The following is a 21,717-nucleotide window of genomic DNA, read 5'->3' on the forward strand; positions in this document are numbered from 1 at the left end:
CCTCCTGACCTCAATTGAAGAATGATGCTGAGCAGCCACTGAATTGACAGAAAAAGACTCCAAAGGTCACACTACCATTCTGCAAGGAAATTTCTCCCAGACTTCAGATCCAGCAGTCAGCTGAACCTGTGTTTGCCAGCCAGAAAGCCAAAGACACAAAAATTCAGGTTATGCTCTGAGATGTAAATGATAGATGAAATATTAAAAAAAAAAAAAAATACACATTTTCAAAAAATTGATAGCTTTTCTTCAACCTATTCATAATGCACATTCTCTAGATTTCCAATTAAGCTTTTTTTTTTTTTTTGTCTCGTCCCTACGTTGAAACTTGCAATTTTCCTCAAAATGAGCTGTTTAAGAGACCTGATTAGATTGTTTAACAATGATGCTTGAGTTGACACCATCATTAAAGCTGAGTGTAAAAGTCTGCACTGAAATATTGCCATAGCACCAATGCCTTGCAATCCTGTAATGTGCACTCTCATAAGATGCTTCCTCATGTTGTCCCATAAGTGCAAATAGGATTCATTTTCCTCCTGCCTGGGAACTGTGAAGACGTATGATTCCTGTTATACTTTATCAAATGTTGTTAATAGCATTGCAGTTTGTCATAAGTAAATGACTCATCTGAAGCTGCTGACTGAAAATACATAGAAGACAAAAGTCTCTTATCCACATAAGCAGAAAGCACAAATCTCCTGCTAAATTTGGGTGAAACGGGCCACACTATTAAGGAATCAAGGTGGGAATGTGCAAACCAAGAGGAAACTAAGAGGAAGGTGTTGTCAGTCTGTTACACATGATCTGTAAAACACTTGTGCCTCTGCACATCCGAGACTGCAGATACCAAGAAATGCATTTCTGATTTGGCTGGGAGCTTCTTCTAGCACAACGTGCCTCAGCCAGGCTGAGACCAGGTGTTTTGGAGGAAAGTGCAGGTACAGAAGAAGAGTAATAAAAGAAGAAAATCTTAAAAATCTCCTTTACAGTCCTGTTATCCAGAAATGGGTTTCTGACTTGGAACGCAGGTTTTTCAATTCCTTTTGAAGTCTTGGACTTTATTCTTTGTATTACTCTATTATTAATTTCTCTGTGATGGAACTTGTCTATAATATTGCTGAAATGTGCTGACCTCTGATATGTTGGGCTCATGGCTGAAGAGAACAAGGATTTTCGGTTTCATGCAGGTTTGTCTGAGTTCCCAGTACTACTTTTTATCATTCACTTCTCATTTTACAAAAAGGACTATTGCTTGATAAGCAATGTCTTCCTTCTCTCCTTTTTTTTTTTTTTTTCTTTTTGTTGGTGTCTTGTTTCCTTTCAGGACAAAATGCCACATTGGTCCAAACCTATTAAAAACTGCAGAAACAGGAACAGTGCATATGTGCATCAGCCTCAAATCTAACACCAGCTGATGTGGTCCCAGCACAGACCAACGCATTGAAAGCACGCCAGGCACGTTGTCAGGTTCAAAGCCTCGCTGTGAACCTAGCTGATTTTCAGCCACCTGGGTTCCTGTTTAGATGCAACCACAGTTGAAAGACCATCTGCATAGCAAGATGCTGGAAATGAAAACTCGAGTTCGCTAATATGACAGCAAATCTGTAACAGTTCCTACAGCAGCCTGCCAAGTGCTGGATTATCACTTTAAGTGAGGTTCTCCAGCTGCTACCCTGGCCAGGCAGGTCAGTCACCTGGTTTGGGACCAGAACCCAGATTCCTTCTTCAATATCAGAATTACAGCTAAGGAATGCTTTCGGCCAGCTGAACTAGCACTGAGAAATGTCCTACTCCACATGAAATAAAGGGGCTACACACAAGCAAAATACCACCCTTGGCGATGCTCAGCCCCTGGGTGCCTTCCTGAGCCACTGTCCATGGGGACCAGCAGGGACCGGGGTGGGACAGAGACCCCGCACTGCTGCCAGCCCCGGCCCCAGGGCTCTGTGCCCCTCTGGGGAGAGGCATTGGGTCCTGCTGGATAGGGGCCCCCATCTTAACGCACACATGTAAAGCTCTAAGTTCAGTATTTTGGAAGGAAAGAAACAAAATCACAAAGGGCTTGAAGCAGAGGAAACATTCACATTTTAATTAACCAAAAATAGGGCAGTCACACTCCCACTGACACTCTTTTTCAGATCTTCCATCAACAAGAGTTACTCAGCTATTTTTATCATCAGGATGCGCAAGCAACACTGGAGGTGCAAAGTGGATGGGCAGAGGTGGATAATTTATGCACAGAAAGATAAAAGAGAGTGCTCGAACCAAGGTGAAAAATGTGCTGTGCTCCTCTCACAATTACATTTTCACTTTTCCTCCCCCGTGTGATGGAGGCCTCCACATCTCCTCTAATAAATAGAAGGAAGGAGAAAGATGGAGCTGTCAGTTTAGTTGCACTGCTGAACGGGGGACTGCGGGGGGAAGTTAAGGCTGTGCATGGGGAGAGAGGGAATCGAAATAAAGTACAGCCTGGCATTGAGATGAGGCATTTTCTTCGTTTAGACTGGGGAAAAAAAAAAAAAAAAAGATCAGGCAAGAAAGGAAAGAAAGGATAAACCAAAGGTCTTGAGATTTTCTTTCTTTGTTAAGGTGATGGAAGAGGTGACAAAAATATTTGTGTGATGTTAAAAGCAGGAACCATGGGAAGCTGGCCCTGACTGACAGCAGATTCTGGGATATTTCAGGATGGTGAAACAGGAGAACATTACTGCTTCGCAGTGGTGCTGTGTCACATTTCTCTTTCCACCTGTGTCATTTTGGTCACGCCCCAGGTAGCTGCGTGTCCACCTCTCCAGCACTTTGGGACCTCCCTGCAGCCGTGGGCTCTTGTCGTCGTACATTGTGCTGGAAAACACAGGAATGACATTTTGGCTCCTCGGTTATTTGGGAGGTGGTAGGAGACAGTCCTGTCACTGCCAGTGTCACCGGCACCCCTCAGTGACTGCCTTCTATCGCGGTGTGCTGAGGCTTGCACACGCACAGGATCACAGCCGTGCAGCACAGCTCAGCCCGGGCGTACCCATGGAGCTCAGGATCGAGCATTCGGGTACTGCCTCTGGATTTTGTTATCAGTCAGGCACGGCAGAGTTAAGTCGGCGTGCACCTGAGGTAGCATCCACATTAACTGCCCTCCTCATTTTTCAGAAATGCCCGAGGATAGACAAGGGACAATAAACAGCGGCATCTTGCAGCTGACATGCACCTGCTTTTAATTAGTCTGATGATGGGACGCACAGAGCAACAGAGAAGAGTGCACCCGAGGTAAGCAGCCTTCTAATTTCTGAGAAACTTCTGGTTTTAAGGCACTGGCAGCAGGAGATCAGTGAATTTGCCCTGCACCACACAAGCCCCGGCAGTGCCTGCAGATGACAGACTTGAGTGGTATTAATGACCATGAACCTGACTCTGGTCATGAGCCCACGCCAGCCTTACAGCACTGTAATCCCACCTCTGCTGCTAAGAAATGTGTCCGGCTCTGACTCCTTCACCAGGATGGGCAGGAGGTGACAGCCCACAGACCCTGCCCAGCCAGGTGTCACCCTGCCGGGGCCGCTGCTGCCTTCTTGTTTCGGGTTGAGATTCTGTCACACTTCAGTTGTTTATGTTTTCTCTAAGTTCCAACTGTGCCACAATTTAAATTAATAATTGAGATTAGAAACTTGAAGAGATCTTCTGCAAATGTAGTACTTCCGTCAGTGTTATTTTTAATATAGCCTGCCTTGTATCAAACGCGCTTGCAAAGCTATTCCTCCTCAAGTTTGCTGAAGCTTTCCCTGTGGAGCACAGAAAAAACTCCACAATCCCTCAGAAAATACAACTGCTAATTTTATGGTTTACCTGTGCCTTACTTCAAAGTCTCATGCCTTGTACTAAAATACTAAACACAAAAGGCTCGTAGATGAAATTGATTTTTTAAGTTATAAATTACAGAAAACATGATTTTTAATTGGATGTGCAAGAGAATGTCTGCAATAACATCTGAAATAAATAGTTTTTAAAAATAGCTTTCCTCTACAGAGCAATTTCTTTGGAACAAATAGAGTAAATGTAATAAAATGAACTTTGCATTTATATATTTATTTCTCTATTTGCATCACTTCAGAAAGTGAAAAATGGTATAATTTTATTTTGGGCCCCAGAAAATACAAGCAGAGAGTTTTTATGACTTGCCCCGTATCACACAACATTAACAGCAGAGTAGAAGTAAGCAGATTTGCATTTCCCCCCCGTGGGACTCACCCTTGCCCTGCCGTCAGGCTCCCAGGTCTCTGTGGCGATTGAAATCACAACCCCACCTTGGTCAATAGAAAGCTGTTACCAAATTAATGAAGCCTGCCTCTAGTTCTTGATGAGAACCCAAATTTCTGATAGCGCTTTGCAGAAGGTCATAGCAAAGGCTAAAAAAAAAATCATTTGGAATGTAAAATGCAGACAGCATGGAGTTAATATGAGAAGAAAGCGCGTTGTCATTAACGAGACAGGAGTAAAGGAGAACAGAGACGAAGAAACCTGGAGAAGCAGAGCCTGCGACGTCCTGCAAAGACAGCTCTGAAGGCACCTGCTGCCCAGTTCTCCCAGTGGAAGAGCCCAGATCCCGGGCTGGGTGCTGGGAATGCTGGCTGCTGGGTGCCGTGTGCCCCAGGGGGGTCAGTGTGTGCCCCCCAGGGCCGGCACGGCCACGGGGCTGAGGTGATGGAGAGAGGAGCGGGGCTCGGGGACACCTCGCAGGGCGCCTGGCAGGGAGGCTGCGGGCCTGGGGACGGCGTCTGCAGTGGGATAAAAAATCTTCCGCAATTAAAACAATTAAGACAATTAGCAATTGTTAGTAATCGATTAAAGCCATCAGTCTTGAAGATCTCTAAGGTTAAGTGCAATCAGCATACGTTTGATCGCACTTGAGCAGACTCAGGAATTGCTGTGCAGCAACATATTTGAGGAATTATTGTAGAAAGAAAAAGTAGTAAATACCAATAACTGCTTGGTGGGAAAGGGCAATGGAAAGATACAGGAAAATTAGTAAAACAGTAACTGCAACCAAGTGTGTTTTTAGAAAGAAAAAGAGAAAAAAGTGAAAGAGTGGGGAAGAAAGAGAGAAAGCAAGAATTCCAGCAAGAAAATTGAATAAGAAGGAGAAAGAAGAAAGAAAATGGCTCAAAAAAGAAATTCAACTTTTAAGCTCATGCCCACGATCTTCCAATTTTCCTGAGCTCTCACCTTCTACCCATCGACCCTGGCTTTCAGATTCAGCCACTCCTCAATTCCCTGCTGACACATTCCTTATATCTATCACACAGGGCAGAAAAGGAAGTTTTGCCAGGATATGGCCATTTTTCCCAGCTGTCATTTTTTAGCCAGTTCCTTTAACTTTGCACATTTCTTTGCCATCTCACAGGTCTCATTCCCTCAGCACCACACCAACAGGCATCCCTCCCGTCCCGCAGCGTGTTGGTGTTAAGGCCGTCCCATCCCTCACACGCTCATCACTTTATTAATGGAGACCACTACAAAGCACTTTGCATCAATACATTTTAAGTCCCTAAATTGTGATTACTACCTCTTTTTTGTTTGTTTGTTTAATATATGTAACAGAAGAGAAAAATCTACCTGGATATAGCATATACATCATACACAGAGATACTTATGAATGCTCAGTAGTTCTGCAAATAATATAGAGCAGTCAACAGAGGAGATGTTTTCTTCTAAATCAAAACAAAGTAAAGAAACCATAAAAGGACCTGATCTACCACTTTTGAAGTCAAAAGAAAACTCTCAGTGACTTCAGTGAAGCTGGATCAAGCTCAAAGTCTGCATATTTCTGTTTTCATGAGTCGTGTAAACTCCATCTGTTTTCCAGTCCCCGTGGGGAAATGCCATCTTTCTGTTTTCATTATTCAGTTTGCTCTCTCTGTTGTAGTTTGTACTCAACTCTACCACTTTCACAAAACACAATATTTTATGGTGCAGTGCTCAGCTCTCTCACAGAGGCCTCGGTTCCTGTGGCATGACTGACATCAAGCATTTTTAATTAAAAAGAAAACTTTATTACTCCATAACCTCCTCTTCCATCTTTTCTCCTCTGAAGAACAGGATTCTGGTCATGAGAGACAGCACAATATAGAACTCTTATTTTTATTTCATTGTTTCTCTCTCCCTGATTTACACATGTTAAACATGCCTGAGATCCTCCTCTCCTCCGTCCTGACTGTGATGTACAGTTTTAAGGTTGCCTGGACCTGGCTGAGAAGTCAATTGTCTCTGAATGGTGGTGGCGAGGCCAAAGCCCTTAAGGGACATTCCAGGCAATGCGAGATGGAGCAGTAGGTCCTCTATGGCCAGTGCCCCCATTCCGCAGGATAGCAGCAGTGTGAGGGTTTCAGATGATGGCTGTGTCATTGGCTTCGGAGCTCATGGCAGCTAAAGCTTTCTGCCATAAGTTATATCCATGAGCTTGGTAATGGATGCACAGAAGCAGAGAGGCTGTGGTCAACAAAAAGCTAAAAAAATAATAAAACAATAAAAAAATAAAAATAAAAGAGAGAGAGAGATACATCATCACAGACCTGTCTACATTATCTGGGCCAGCAAAACTTGTCTGAAAGCATATGATTTTTGTTACCTGTCTTTCCATCTTCCTGTGAAAGGAGTGAAGCCTACTGAAGACTGTAGAGGTTTAGTTGACAGTGATTAATTTAGTCAAATTGATGAAGATATCAGCCTATATGCAATTTTTGCCCACTGGTAAGAGATGACGGTAATACCTAGCCCTTCCCCGGCACTTCTCACGGAAACACTTGCAGAAGTGCTCCCACTCCAGGCCCCGGGAGCACAGCGGAGGCGGGTGGCTCTCCGAGGGCAGCGACAGCAGTGACCGGCCAGGCCAGGGCTTCCTCATGCCAGGACACCACCTCAGCTTAGGACATGAAGCATTGCATCCTGGCAGCACTTTGCTACTGGCTGCAAGGACTTGTGCCATTACCAAACGCAAATTCTGCATGTTCCTGGCACCAGCAGCATGCTCCTGTCCTTAGGGCAGCCTAGCGCGTTAGCTGCAGGAAGCACACCCTCCTGGATCAGGACCTGTCTGTGTCTGGGAGGCAAAGCTAACTTTGGAGCTGTGGTTAAACAAAGCACATCAGCCCTCAGAAACCAATTAGGTTCTTCATTATCAGTGGAAGGAAGTAAGGCGAGAAAGCTTCATAGTAATCAAGTCAGTGAACAAGGCCCTACTTCACTAATTCATTTGGGTATTAACAAGTGAAATCTTGCCTATACTGTGATTCTGTAATTTTGAAATAATTCCTAAAAGTAAAATTAAAATACAGGACTAACAGGAAATTTATATATCATTCTCATTTTCAATGACACTACGTACAAATTCCTTTTCTATCTAGGTAGTTTTGAACATAGAAAAAAAAAAAAATCATTCAAACAGCAGTCTTTCAAAGGTCAAGCAAGGAAATAATAATAACAGGGTGTCCTCTTGGGTAAAGCACATGAGTGCATCTATAGATACCCTCAGCTGTCTTGTAAACTCTGTTCTTTGTTGCTAAAATGAGACTAAAGCATATGCCACTGTCTGCACATCTCTGAGTACAGAAAATCTAGATATTGCTGTCCCCAGCTTGAAGACATTCAGCCTGAGCTAAAGAGGGAGGGAAGTTACACAGATGTGAGTGAATGCATCAGGAGCAGATTCATTTACATCCATGTCTACATCGTGTTTACATTATCCTCTCCAATTGTATTTCTGTGCACAACAACATTTACAAATCACCGTGTAGGAGAACAGAACATTAAGGTCAATCACTGCTAAGAACAGCAAGAGGACTCGGGGGTTCATTACACCAACCTAAGTCATGGGGAAGGAAGGTAGCAAACTGCTGAAAACAGGATATTTTAGTCCTTTATTCTTGTCAGATTACTAAGGTATACTGAAATAGTTTCTGTGTATGTCTGTTTTGTAGTATAGAGCTTGTCAAAGAGATCCATTAGTGTACTTTGGCTTTAATAAGTACAACCAAATAGGAAGATTTTTCTTCTCAAAACATTGAAAGTTTTGTCATGAAAGGGAAAACTGAATTTTCAAGTAGGTGAAATAATGCATATTAGTGCAGAATAACATAGTAAATAACACACCAGCAGTTGCCTTCCATTAGGGTCTGTGCGACGTGCTGTCAGTGTGAGTGCAGCTCCGCAGTGCCTGTACCGAGCAGGGCCAGCACAGCAGCATCGTGCTCACCACCAGCCCTCCTCCTCACCCACACCCAGAGAAAACAAGGTTAGCTTACATTTGGTAAAACACAGTCACCAGACACGACAGTGCTGGCAACCTGGCCCAGAGCGATGCAGAGGGGCACGGAAAGCCTACCAAACCTGAAGAACAGGGAAAAAGAAATAATATTGGTGGAACAGCACAAGTCTGTCAGGGTTCTCGAATAAAAATACAAAAGAAAAACCTCGCAAGCAAGGTTTGCATCAGTTGTCTGCATCAGTTGGTGCTGGCAAAGATTGATGACAATGATAAGTATGATGAATTGATGCTGTAATTATGAGTATATGAAGTTTTATGAGGAGACAACAAATGTGTCACTATTTATACACAGCTGAAAAAGCACTACCAATTTCCTTCAGACTGTCTGCAGCTTCAGAAATTAGTCATTACTGCAGGCCTGCCTTTAGATAATGATTTCCCCGATGTGAATGCTTTGCACCTGAAGATGATCTAGACCTCCAAACTGAAATGAGGTTTAAAGAGCCAAATATTATTGAAAAGCATTTAAATCCTTTATTTTGTTTGGCAGAAGCCATCCTCAGGAAATATATACATATATCAGGAAATATCCATCCTCAGGAAATATATACATATATATATGGGTGTGTTTGTATTTTGTAAAACTTCTAAACAGCATCCTGCAAGACCTACATATGCTGAGGCTGTGAAGCTGAACAAAAACAAAAATGTGAAAAGATTTGTTTTTTACTTACTAAACATGTACGCAATTGAGTAAGAAATTGCAATGCTTGCTGATATGGGAGCTGGAAACCTGGTTTACATACAAATAAATTCTGGGTACTATCACACAATGCTAATGCGGGGGTTTAATCAGCCCCAGAAGTAGGAAAGCAGACGAATGTGAGCACCATGGGGACGGGCAAGCAGCTGCTGTTCCAGACTCCAGCGAGGTCCCTGCAGGTTTCAGGCCCGCCAGGAGCCCTCCAGCACCACGTCCTCACCAGGAGGCACCTGCAGACACCAGCTGGGTGCTCCAGCAAAGACTTCGCTGCGCCAGACGCAGGCAATGTGCAGGGACCTGCAGGGCACAGCAGCAGTACCTGGGCCACCTCCGAGTGCTCTGGTGGCCACCCAGCATTGGGAGCCAACCGCCAGGGAGCCCGCGTAGGGTTTGGTTCATCGAGCATCCTGAAACCACATGGCTTTAGGTCCTCATCATAGTCCTTAGTTAGGATAAAGGCACTGAATGTCCAAAGGAATAGGCAGGGGGTACTCATGCACCCAGCACATCACCAGGTTTCATACATGTTAGATATAAACATCTTGGGGAACTTGGCACTTTTACAATTACTAGATAAATATCAAAACTAACTTCACTGATGCTTAACATGTGTTGACATGCAGGAGATTTACCAGGTTCACACTGACATGAAAGCAAGGCTACCTCATTTTCCTGACAAAATATGTACTTTATGCCAAGCTGCTGCTTCACATCCCTCAGACTCCAGACACAGGGCCAGCAGCTTTGGGGCAAATATGAGTTGCTCCAGAGGCTCATGTTAATGTATTAGATCATGAGCTGTTCATACCCATAACTGGTACAAAACTGCTTCCTTTTTTTTGCCTTTTAATATCCTATGAGATTTTAAAGTAAAGTATCCTGTGAGTTTTTAAAGTAAACAATGAGTTAGTATTCACATGGTTATGGTCTTTTTTTTACTTCGTATCTTACACCTCAAAGAGAATTCGCCTGCATATCGGAAGGACTGACATATCCCTGCAGGATGAAGCAGCCCCTGGGAAGCGCTCCTGTTTGTCTTACAGCCTACGAGGACAGAGCAGTTTAATGTTTTGGTAGAAGGCGCAAGTGAGCTTCTCTTCAGTGATGAAGGAAAATAAGCTTAGTGCTAAGGCAAATAGAAAATATTGATCTATCTCCAGGTACTGTAGCTGAAAACCTTTTGTAAAATATATCATCCCCTATCCCTACTGATCAATGCCCTTTGTTTTTCACCAGCTAATTCCCTGTAGTGGAAAGTTTAACTTTGAGCACACACACACAAAAATAATAAAATAAAATAAAATAAAATAAAATAAAATAAAATAAAATAAAATAAAATAAAATAAAATAAAATAAAATAAAATAAAATAAAATAAAATAAAATAAAATAAAATAAGAAAACACCATTTATGAGCATCAGCTAAATAAGCAGCACGAGTGTTTCAGGACCCACATGCATCGGCTGTGCCTGCAGGAGAACCACCTCACAGGACCACCTCGCAGGCTGTCCTCCTCCCGCACTTGCTGCCCTTTGGCAAAGTGACCAAGTAACATGAACATCCAGTGCTATTTCTGTCCTTTCGTGGCATACTACAGCTACATCCATACAGCTACATGCACAGGGTTAGTTATGAAAATCAGCAAAACACACTACAAACACACAACCCCTGGAAAAGAGGCATTGGTTATATATAGAAATAACAGCAGCTTCCTAAATCCTTCCCGTGAGTGAGGGATGGATAAATAATCAGCTCCCAGCCCACAAGTCGCCCCCCTGACCACTGGCATCAGGCTGCCTGGGGAGCTGAGAGACAAAGCCCCAAGGGGCTGGGAGCCATCCCAGGAAGCGTGGCCGTCATGAAAATCCATGAGCCTGCAGCTCGCCCAGAACGATGCCAAGACTGAAATCAGAGCAAAATGAGAGCGCTTGAGTGCCTGGCCCTGCTCGCAGCCAGGCTTTGTGCTGGGGGAGCGGGGGGGCCGTGGGATGGCTACCAGCACAGACCCGGAGGGGCACACACAGCCAGCACACAGCCGGCTGATTTATTTACGTAAATCTGCCATCAGTGCCTCGAAACAGGTAATCAACTCCAATTTAAACCAACGCTTGAAACACTTCCTGTTTATTACAGGTTTACATGGTTTGGGATGGGATTTTTCGGGCCAGCTTGTTTGTGTCTCCTCTCTGCTTTTATTAAGAGCAGGCCTGTGCCATAATATTATTTTTCATACTCTCGTACCACTGACAGCACATCCATCATTCCTCATAATTGCATCTAACAAATATTGATTTTGACTCTGAAGGAGTAAATAGAAACATTAAAGTGCTTTTGCAGAAGGTACAACCACTAGTGGAAAGCATATTTAACAGACCGGCGAGGGTGCAGTCCGCGTCCTGTGACGGGGCATATGGCTGCAGGACAGCAGCACCGATTTGCAGTGGCTTAGGAACAGCCCGACAGCCGGCGTGCTGGGCTGGGCAGCCCAGCGCTGTCAATATCAGTGTTGTTCAGTCCATTCCATCTCAAAACACTTTCTCAGAGCTTCCTGGATGGGAGGAAATAAGTGTATTTTAGCCTTAGAAAACCATTCAGGCTGCTGTGTGCCCAGCCCAGGGCGCAGCGTGCAGCAGGCGGTACCCGGTGGTGCCACCGAGCCCCGCAGAGACACAGGCGGGCAGCAGCGTGCACCCCAGCAGAGCTGGGCCACCCTGAGGTTGTTAAAACACCCCACTCTTCCTTTCTTCCTCCTGGCCCTTCCTCTGGGTGTCCCCTCAGCCTCGGCATCGTGGCACAGCAGCGGTGCCACAGCCCCCCCAGCCCCCGGGGATGCGGTGCTGCCATGCGCCGTGCTTAGCTCAGCTCTCACGGGTCAGAAGCTCGCAGGGGAGCTTTGGGTTCCATGCCTGCATCCCCTGGTTGTGTACAACCAAGCAGCTGTACCCAGGCAGGGTATATTTCCAAGTGCAGCTCCTCCTCTGCTCTCTGAGATTACCCCCAGACACCAGCTGAGACACCGGCAGAGGTGACAGCGCTGCAGCAACTCGTCCCTTGGTCACAGGCAGCGCAGCTCTGGTGCCTCACCCAATTTATCCATGGTGCAAATAAAGTTTGCTTTGGAGAGGTTAATAGAAACATTCCTCAGCGTTGGAAATGGATGAGGCACAGCTTTCAAAAGGTATTGCCTTGCAGACAGAGGCAGAAATCATAGGATCACAGAGTCATTTAGGTTGGAAAAGACCCATAAGATTGTCACATCCAGCCATCACCTAACACTACAAGCCCACCACTAAACCATGTCCCTTAGTGCCACATCCACACGTCTCTTAAACACCTCAAGGGACAAAGATGCTCCCTGGGCAGCCTGTCCCAGTGCTTGACTGCCCTCTCCATGAAGAAATTCTTGTTGATCTCCAACCTAAACCTCCCCTGGTGTGACTTGAGGCCACTTCCTCCTGTCCTATACATCCCCAGTCAACCTTTCAGCCCTACATAACCTTTTCATAAATAAAACCCGGAAAGCTCTTCATGCATAAGACCAGAAATGGAAGGTTTCTGGCAAAAACAAGCAAATGCAACACATAGGAAGAGAGAAATCAATATGTAAAAAAGGAAAGAAAAAAAAAATTATTTGGAAAATTTAAGACTTTTGTATGGAGAATAGCAGTCGCTGATAACTCAGTATATTGCCATTAGTAAATTAACCTTGTAAATACAAGGTATCAAATAGCTTTGGTCTCTTTAACAAAAATAAATAAATAAAATTAAAGTAAAAAATCCCACAGTTACCTTAGACCTGATATATGGGAAGAAATGTCAGAACACCGGAATGGCAAACAATCTCCACCTGCAAGTTTTTGTGAGTTAATGAAAAATGAAGATGCATGAAGTACGTGGAAATGAGAACACCTGGAGATACCTTTCTCTTCCAGAACTCTGAAGGTGTCTTCACAAATACCTGGGCTTTAGGGGTTTGGTTTGTGGTTGTCTGTTGTGTTGCTTTGCTTTTTTTTAAATGTGAACAAAAATCTTGTAATAGAAATGAAAATACTGATTTGGTACGGAGCTCTTTTTTTTCAAGCATACATGTATTAGTTAATTAGTAGTTAATTAGCAATTAGTAAATACTCTTTATCCAAATCCCGCAGCAATTAGCCATATTGCTGCATATCACTTATGACAAACGTTAGGAAAAACAAGTGCCTTGTTGGTGCACGGGGCGCTCCGGCACCCTGTAACAGCACAGTCACGGTGCCTCTTTGACACCTTCATTGCACCGGGGCTGGCACACTCCACTTTCAGAAAGAAAAATGATTTCCATTACGGCTGCACGGTGCTCCGTCCTTATGAGCATGGGGCTGAAATGGCAAGTCAGGATGGCAAAGCTCTCCAACGGGTCCCTGAACCACAAAAACAGCTGTGCAAACTTCCCTGCTCCCGCCTACGGGGCTCTGAGCACAGACACCCGGCGGGCTGCAGGAAGGTGCAGGTGGCACCACCCATCGCTCTCAGGGCACTAAGCTCTGTGCTTTTACACTACCAGGACACCATCACACCCATATCACAGCCACCATTAAAATTCAGGACAGGCAAGAGCTGATATCCATGGTCTCACCAAAGGTCAAAGTAAAAATTAAAGAAGATCATTCCCAGTAAGGCTGAGGTCACCCTGATATATCTTCATTAGCAAAAAACACAAGGAGCAAATTCCCTCCCCTTCCTTACTTCACAGTCCCTGGAGCCGGACACGAAGCAGCAGCCAGCTACACACCCATCTCAGCTCCGGATGGACAGGGGTGAAACCTGTTTCACTCCTGCTCCCACCAGGACTCTGGACTCCCCTTTCTGCATTTCCAAGGGGTTGAAATCTCCATCAAAGCAAGAGATGCTCTAATGAGCTACTGTTTTGTTTTCTTGATTTTTTTTTTCAACATTTTTTCTGGAGAGAGTTTAAATTCTGCAGGATCCACTACTTTCAACAACATCCCTTTGGGCAACACATTCAGGCATTTGTTTCAGCAGGAGATGCCCCAGCTGGAGAAAATTTCAAGAGGAAAAGAAAAAACTCTAACATCAAGCAAGCAGCATAATGGCATGCAATAAATAACATCAAGAAGAAGAAATCATTCTAGAGAAACTTGGTTGACTACTGACAGCTTTACAGAGTGGGAAGATAAAAAGAAAATTATACATTCGGCGTGCAGTAAAGTATTGGACATTGTGTCTCTACTGAATCTTGATGGCTAACATGATTCTGACTGTCTTGTCTGGGAAATACCGCTGCTCCGGGACTGGTGGAGGGCAGCAGCTCAGCGTGCCGGCAGCTCGGCAGTGGGAAGCTTCGCCTGGCACTCACACTGAACCACTGCACTGGCTGCAAGTCTCCAGCATCCATGGAAAATTAACGAACTGATCAAGAAATCAGATCCCCACTGCACAAACACTCAGAAAAAAGAAAGCGTCGGTCAGGTGCTAGCACATCAGGAGAATGTTAAAGATGAATACAACAAGTTGAATTTTTCTCTAACAACTAAGTTCTAATGTTAGAATGAAATTCTGAACATGAGACAAATGAACATTACTAGAAGATTAAAGGAGAAAATCAACAAAAGTCACTCGAGAGACAAGAAGTTCCTTCTTAAGGAACACCATTTCAAAACCTGATCATTATCTGATACAGCAGCCTCCTGAGTTAGCAAAGGTCACTGGGAGAAAGCCAAAAAGGGATACAGGAATATCACATTTCTGTGCACATCTTTTTCCCAGAAAGGCCACGAACTGCAGTCTGGAGAGCACAAGTGGAAAAGAACAAGACAGCTGTCTGCAAACATCCATTAGCCAAGTAACCGCATTACTGGAAAGACAGGACATGGCAGAAATGGCTTTGTGCTGTGTACGGTGCCCACAGCCACTTGGATCTGGGAAAGGCTTTTATTCCTCTGCTTTCTTGCACATATTCCTCCAAAATGCCTGGTAAGTTGGTGAATAACAGTCAGGATATTATATACCTAAGCAAACTAAAAACACCTATTTCTCTATTAAAGCTCCCCTGTGAGCCCACCCGATGCCAAGTAGCAGCAGGAGGCGTTTAGCCCGGCAGCCAGCTGCCCCCTCGATGTGCCCTTGGGAGCATGGAACCGCACTTTTCAGCAGGCCTTTCATGAGGTTTTCAAGTGCCATCACCCATCGCTATCAGGCCTTTAAGCTCTGTGCTTGAAATTGCCAGGACACCGGCTCCCGGCATGGCTCCTGTCCCCACTTTCCTGTTTTCCAGGAAAGTTCACCTGCAGGGTGCTCCTTCCTCGCCCCCCCTGCCCGCTGTTACTGCTGCAGGTGCCCGGGGCTCTTTTCCATTGACACGACCAGCCTGTTGTTAATAGCTCTGCTTTAATTAATCTTGAGGGTGGGAAGAGAGAAAGACGAGCTTAGCAGAATCTAATGTATAAGGGGATCGTATTCTGTCTTTTGGGGGAGCTGCAGCCGCCATAAACACAAACATTAGGGTTTCTAAAGGCTGTGCAACAGAAGATGGCTGGAGGCAATCTTACTAGCTGATTTCTAAGGCTTAAAAACTATTTTTCATCATTGAAGAGCATGATTTACTTTCTTAGAGGCATCTGTTCAGAGAAGTACCTTGTTCCATCAGTTTTATTGCATTAATTCTGCTGCCATCCCCACGCTCACCACCCGGCAGCGCAGCCTGAGGTGGGCAGCCCGAGGGTAGGGGACAAGGCACGGGCAAGCAGGGCGGTCACCGGGACACCCCAGCACTCGGCTGCATGAGGACATTTGGTTTCAGAATTCTTTTCCTTATCCCAACCACTGCAGCAAGGAGAACTGGATACTCAACAAGAATCAGGAATGGGAGAAACAGAAACCCAGATTTTGACCAAAATTACTGGCCAACTCCAGGGGTGGTCCTCGGAGTTTCTACCTATGTTATTTGAGGGATTCATCACTTTTAAGAGACTCAGTCTCCTTGTGGTATCAAATGACATGTTTTTTAAAGGTACTTGTACACTGTATAACCTACAGTTAGTATCAAGGTTAAAATCAGATTGGACAAACAACTTGAAAAATTTTGATGAAAATGACTTCCTAGTGTGTATGTATATAGAGATATTAAGCAGTTCACAGGACAATATTTACCAATGACCACGATAATTAGCTATACATTTGACGTTTACTATAGTAAATAAAATAACTGGAATAGATAAAATATCAGGAATCCAGATGGGAGGTCTATCACCAAATCACCATCCATCCTGTGTCCCCTGTTCAGGTGCTGCACACCTGTAATTTGGCAGTTCTGTTAGCTAACAGAACTGCACAGGAAATTCTCCTTTTCACAGCCAGCATTATAACATCTATACCAAAAAAAAATTCTCTGATAATAGGTCTCCAGTGTGCTGCTCCCGAGCAGGAAAAGTCTCATTAGCTGAATGATAGCTCTCTAGCTGTAATGCCTCTCCTCCCAGTCTGCACCTGTGCACTGTGTTAACTGTATTTTAAACACAAATACAGAAAAGAACTTCAGAAAAACAGCAAACAAACAAGCTTCTTAAAAAAAAAAAAAAAAAAAAAAAAAAAAAAAAAAAAAAAAAAGCCTTTGGAGAGATTTCTTTCTAAAGTCTCACAGCAGACTAAAAATAAGCAGAGCATCCACGACCCCTCCAGCTCAGTTTCCAGGCATCAGTCAGTACCTGGCACGTTGTTTACGACCGCATGCACCAGACAACAAAACCCGCAGCTGGAGGCCCCACCTTTTCTCAGATTTATGGGAAAATCTAAATGCCTGATGTTATTTTCATATCCACCTCAGAGGCATACTAATTAATGATTAGTTGTGATACAGCAAAAGGGTGGGCTCTGCCTTCAGCTGCCAGGGTGCCAGACACCACACAAAGCCCTGGTTTACCTGAGTAAAGAGAAAACTCTTACACAGAATCGATGTTTCCTTCCAAATAGCTTCTATATCTTTAAAAAATACTAATATAATACACCTGTATGGGATTTGCTAACTCAGGGCCAGTACTGCTTAATGCTTTATGACCTTAAGTGATAAAGAAGAGCTTAAGTGATAATGCCAGTGTTAAAACAGTACTTGTACATGGCCCGAAAGACCGATTCTCACTGCCTCTCTGTTAAAAAATAAATTAAAAAAATAATAATTAAAAAAAAAAAAAAAGTCAGGAGTGAATTTATGGATTTCCTACCTAGAACACAGGGTACAACATCTTGGTCTGACACCTCTGCTGTACCACACCTAACACCCCATTCTCTCTCTTTTGGTTTGCCTCTTACATTTCCCCTCCTGTTATGTTCTTAATCCCACCTATAAATAAACACCAAAGAAGTGGCAGAAAACAGTCACAGTGGCAGAAAGTCAGTTTCTAGCCTGCTCCTATGGAGGCAGATGAGAACCTTTTCCAGTGCTAAAATGTTAAGCTGGAAGGAAAAAACCTGCTGCAAAAATCTATATTAAAGCTTTTATCAAATTAATATTTCATTACACATGCATGGGAGAGACTAATCATTCCTTGGCTGTTTCATTCTAAAAAGCTAAAACCGGCTTGTTGAGCTTTAAAACTTCACTTTTTAATAAGAAATATCTTTGTAAACAACTAATGAGAAAAATAATTTAGGGAAATGTTTTTTCCTCGATTGGGTTGTTCCTCTTATTGCTTTTTACAGCGTGATGAACAAATATTAAAAACACCCCAGCTGCTTGGCAGGTTGTTACCCCAGCTGGAGCAGGGCTCTTTAGTGGCCATGCAGGATGGAGCAGTGAGGCCCTGTGTTGCTGCAGGGAGGCACGAAGCACGGTGACACCTCGCCTCAAGGGTCTGTCCCTACCTGTGGTCTGTCCCCAGCTGTGCTTGCTGAGCAGGTGACGGGGAGCCACAGGACCCGGTGCTGCAGAACTGCCCCAAAACTTTGCTTTTTGAGCGGGCACAGGGACAGAAACTGCCCTTCAGGGCCAGGGGTCAGCCACAGCTCCCAGCCCTTCCCCAGCAAGGAGCAAATCTCCTGAGCAAGTCAGAACTCAGGAAGCATCCCAGCCAGCCCTGCTCGCCAAACTCCTTAATAATACTGAACTGGGAATTAACACAATGCTAACTCCAGGCAGAACAAGGCGCTCCTTGAGGGAATTCAGGAACAGCCAGGGAGAAGTCGTGGAACGTAAAATGCTTTCTTGTTTTCTGTGTGTTTGTTTTCAGTGCAGGATAAAGCCATCCCTGAGCAAGCTGCACAGTGAGCAGCTCCTGGGAACGTGGGAACTTCTGAACGCGGCTGTGAGAGAAGTTGGGCAAGTTTCACGCAATTGCTCAAAGTCTCAGAGGTAAAAAAAATAATGCAAATGTGTACTTCTAAAGGGTTTCTATGTAAAAAGACACTGACAGCAGGGAAGGCTTGAGATAGCCCGCTATGCACAACAAATTCTTTTACAGAGCAGTGCAAGGATGCCCATGAAGAGATACAGAAGACACCTAAGGAGGGAGGTGGCAGACGGGACAACCTGGGCACACGGCTACTCGGCTGCTTGGTGCTTGGACCTTTTGATCCAGCCATACCACGAAGGGACGTTTCCAGGTGCAGTTAACTCACCACACGAAGAAGGCTCCACAGGGTCTCAGTGCTGACCAGACAAACACATTTGGATGAGATGCTCACAGCCAATTGATTCACGAGGTCAATATTTAGTGTTGAGGGGACAATCACCAGTGCACGGCCCTGTCTCATTTAAGAATAAGCCCAGTGCTAAACCCATCATTCAGTTTCACCAGGAGCAACAAGTCCTCGGTATCTCCGAGGATCAGACACTTCCCATTCAATACCTAATTTCAAGAGTAAGCACCCAATTTAGCCCAGCTCGCCTGGAAGAACGATGCTGAGCTGGTGCAGTGCAAGATGGAAGCGGGGCTGTCTGCCTGCTAGCCATGCAGACTGAGGTGAGATGTTCCTCAATGCAGGGCTCAAACAGAAGAGACCATAGTAGTGCTATGCTTTCTGTCCTTGTGCCTGAGCATCCTGAGACATTTGCTGTTTGGGAATGCTGCTTGTTTTCAGCTACAAAGATAAATACATGAAGCACACTGAGAAATTCACCAGCCCACCCTCAGCCACCCTCAGACGGTGGTTGCCTGTGCCTGCTGCTCCCACGTGTTACCAAGGAGGTTTCTGAGCGTGAGATGAGAGGCACCAGGGATCATGGCAGCAAGACACTGTGATACCAGCATCTCCATCCCGGAGTATCAGCCACGAAACTGGTTGCTAAACATAGATATAACATTTTAATGATGTTTTAACTATTAATAATTTAACTTTTAGTAATGTTTTAACTTATTAGGATGTGTAATTTAATAATCTGAAAACAGATTGCTCTACAAGAGAAAATTACGACAAGCGTTCCCAAGGCAATGCAGGAAAACCACATCTCATATTATCCTGCGGTGGGTACAGGACCACGCCATGCTTGTGTCTTGCTTGGCAATGCAGCAGGGTGTGCCAAAAAATTGTATTTGGGGATTCAGTGAGGCTTCTCCACCTTGTGCATATGGTGGAGAACCATGAAAGACAATGCATGAAGCCAGTAAGAGTGACCTACTCCCTCAGGCTTTGTGGTAACAGGAGAACTAACAAGAGGGGAGTTTCCATTTGTACAGAAGAAAAAATAATTCAGTGTCCAGTAAAAAATAAAAAGCTATAAAGAATTAAGGCACTGAATTGCTGCATGTTGCAGCAGAAAACATATCAGTGTTACTCTAGAAATATTCCAGAAGTCAAACAGGAACCACTGAGATCTTTCTCCTCAAACTCCAAGTCAGCTGCAAAATCTAATGCACTGTGGGATTACAAGAACTGTAATGTTCCAGAAATTCTGGCAAATATTAAAATAAAGGTATGTCACCTAAAAAATAAAAAATAAAAGTTTGTTTTCCAGTGAAAACTATATTTTGATAAACACAGTTGGGGACCAGGGGTTATTTTTATATGTATTTTACAGGTTTAGTTAAGAACTTACTTTATTTTGCATGGAATGGAAAGAATGTTTAAAGCAGAAGGAGGGGATGTCCTAGCAGACCTGTTCCCAACCCGTGATAATTGCCATTCTGAGATGAATGAAAATTAAGCCATGTCCACGAGGTCTAGCAGAACAGCCAGCAAGACCTTCTTGGGTGAAGGCTTGATGCTGCTGCCTGCATGCACAGGTGCAGATCAAGAGGGGGAATATAGAGGATTAGCTCTCCTCCCTGCTCCGAGCACGTGGGATGGAAGATTTGCGTGGGCACAACCGGTCGGCAGGGCAAGGGAAGCTGAGAACTGCTCCGGGAGGTCGCTGCCACAGTTCGGTGTGGGTGAGGTGGGAGCACAGCCCCAGCCAGCACAGAACCAGCACCAGCACCAGCTGCTGGGAGACCCTGGTGCAGTTCCCCGCTCCACCCAGTGCTTAGACGAGCAGCTCATCCGTGACTTCATTCCCCCTGACAGCTTGAATCAGAAGCGTTTTTCCATGTTACGAGTAGGAGGATAAAAACACAGATGATTTGAGATAGCGATGACAGAGGGAGAAAGCAGTGTTATCAATTTAATGAATCTCAACACTTTTATTATTGCTTTAATTTCATATCTACACAGGGAAGGCTTATGCTTCGAAATGCAGCTTCTCTAGACAGCATTTCAGTATATTATGGTAATCTCCATTTTAATTTCTCTGTAAGAGAAAAAGTCTTCAAAATTGGCTCAATATCATTACTCAAAAATATTGCAAATTACAGTTTGAAAACCGGGAACTTCACAACTTGCTGTCTAAACTCACGTTGTGCCAATGGCTAATGCCACTACAAAGGTTTTCATTATCTGGCCTGCCTAAATCACAGAATCCCAGACAGGCAGAGGTGGGCAGGAACCTTGGGGTGCCTCCAGCCCCCCCTGCCCCAGCAGAACCCCCAAGCAGGGTGCCCAGCCTCATGTCCAGGTGATTTTGGGACATCCCCAAGGAGCCCCCCCCAAGCTCTGGGCAGCCTTTGCCAGGGCCATGTCACAGCCCTGTTCTCCCAGCCTCTCCTCATAGCAGAGGTGCTCCAGCCCCTTTGTCATCTCAGTGGCCCTAAATCGTAGCATGCAGCACAAATCCAACAGGAGCTACGGCCACCCAGGCACCGAAACCTGGAGCCTGCCCCTGTAGCCGCCAGCTCTCTCCCTGCTGCAGACGGAGCATGTGATAACTCTTGGTGAGGAGCTGCCCTCGATTGGCACACATAATGGAAAAGGGAAACACGAGAAGTGTCAGGAAGGCAAAAAGGAATACAAATGGCAGATGTCCTGGGAAATGAATAAATAAATATACATATTTACACCAACCATGTTATCTGTCTTCCCTGTCATGCCTTTTGGTCTCGTAGTTACTAATCCATCACCCATTTTTCTGAATTAGCAGGTCGCAATTACGCATTCCTTCTTGCGGCGCACAGACATGAGTCCTTAACCTTTAGCTGCTGGCGGGGCATTTCCATACAAAACGCCTTTCCCTGCTCAGCATTCTGCCCGCTGGCTCCGCGGGCAACTGGATTCGGAGACATCTCCCCGTCTTTTACACGCTTTTCACTTTAAAGACAGACGAAGAATCGTGACCCGGGGAGGCCGGTCCGTGAGGACGGGTCTCGGGAACTCTGCACCCCCGGGGCCCCCCCGGAGCCCCC

This window comes from Aythya fuligula, chromosome 7 (genome assembly GCF_009819795.1).
Source record: "Aythya fuligula isolate bAytFul2 chromosome 7, bAytFul2.pri, whole genome shotgun sequence".
Classification (NCBI taxonomy): domain Eukaryota; kingdom Metazoa; phylum Chordata; class Aves; order Anseriformes; family Anatidae; genus Aythya; species Aythya fuligula.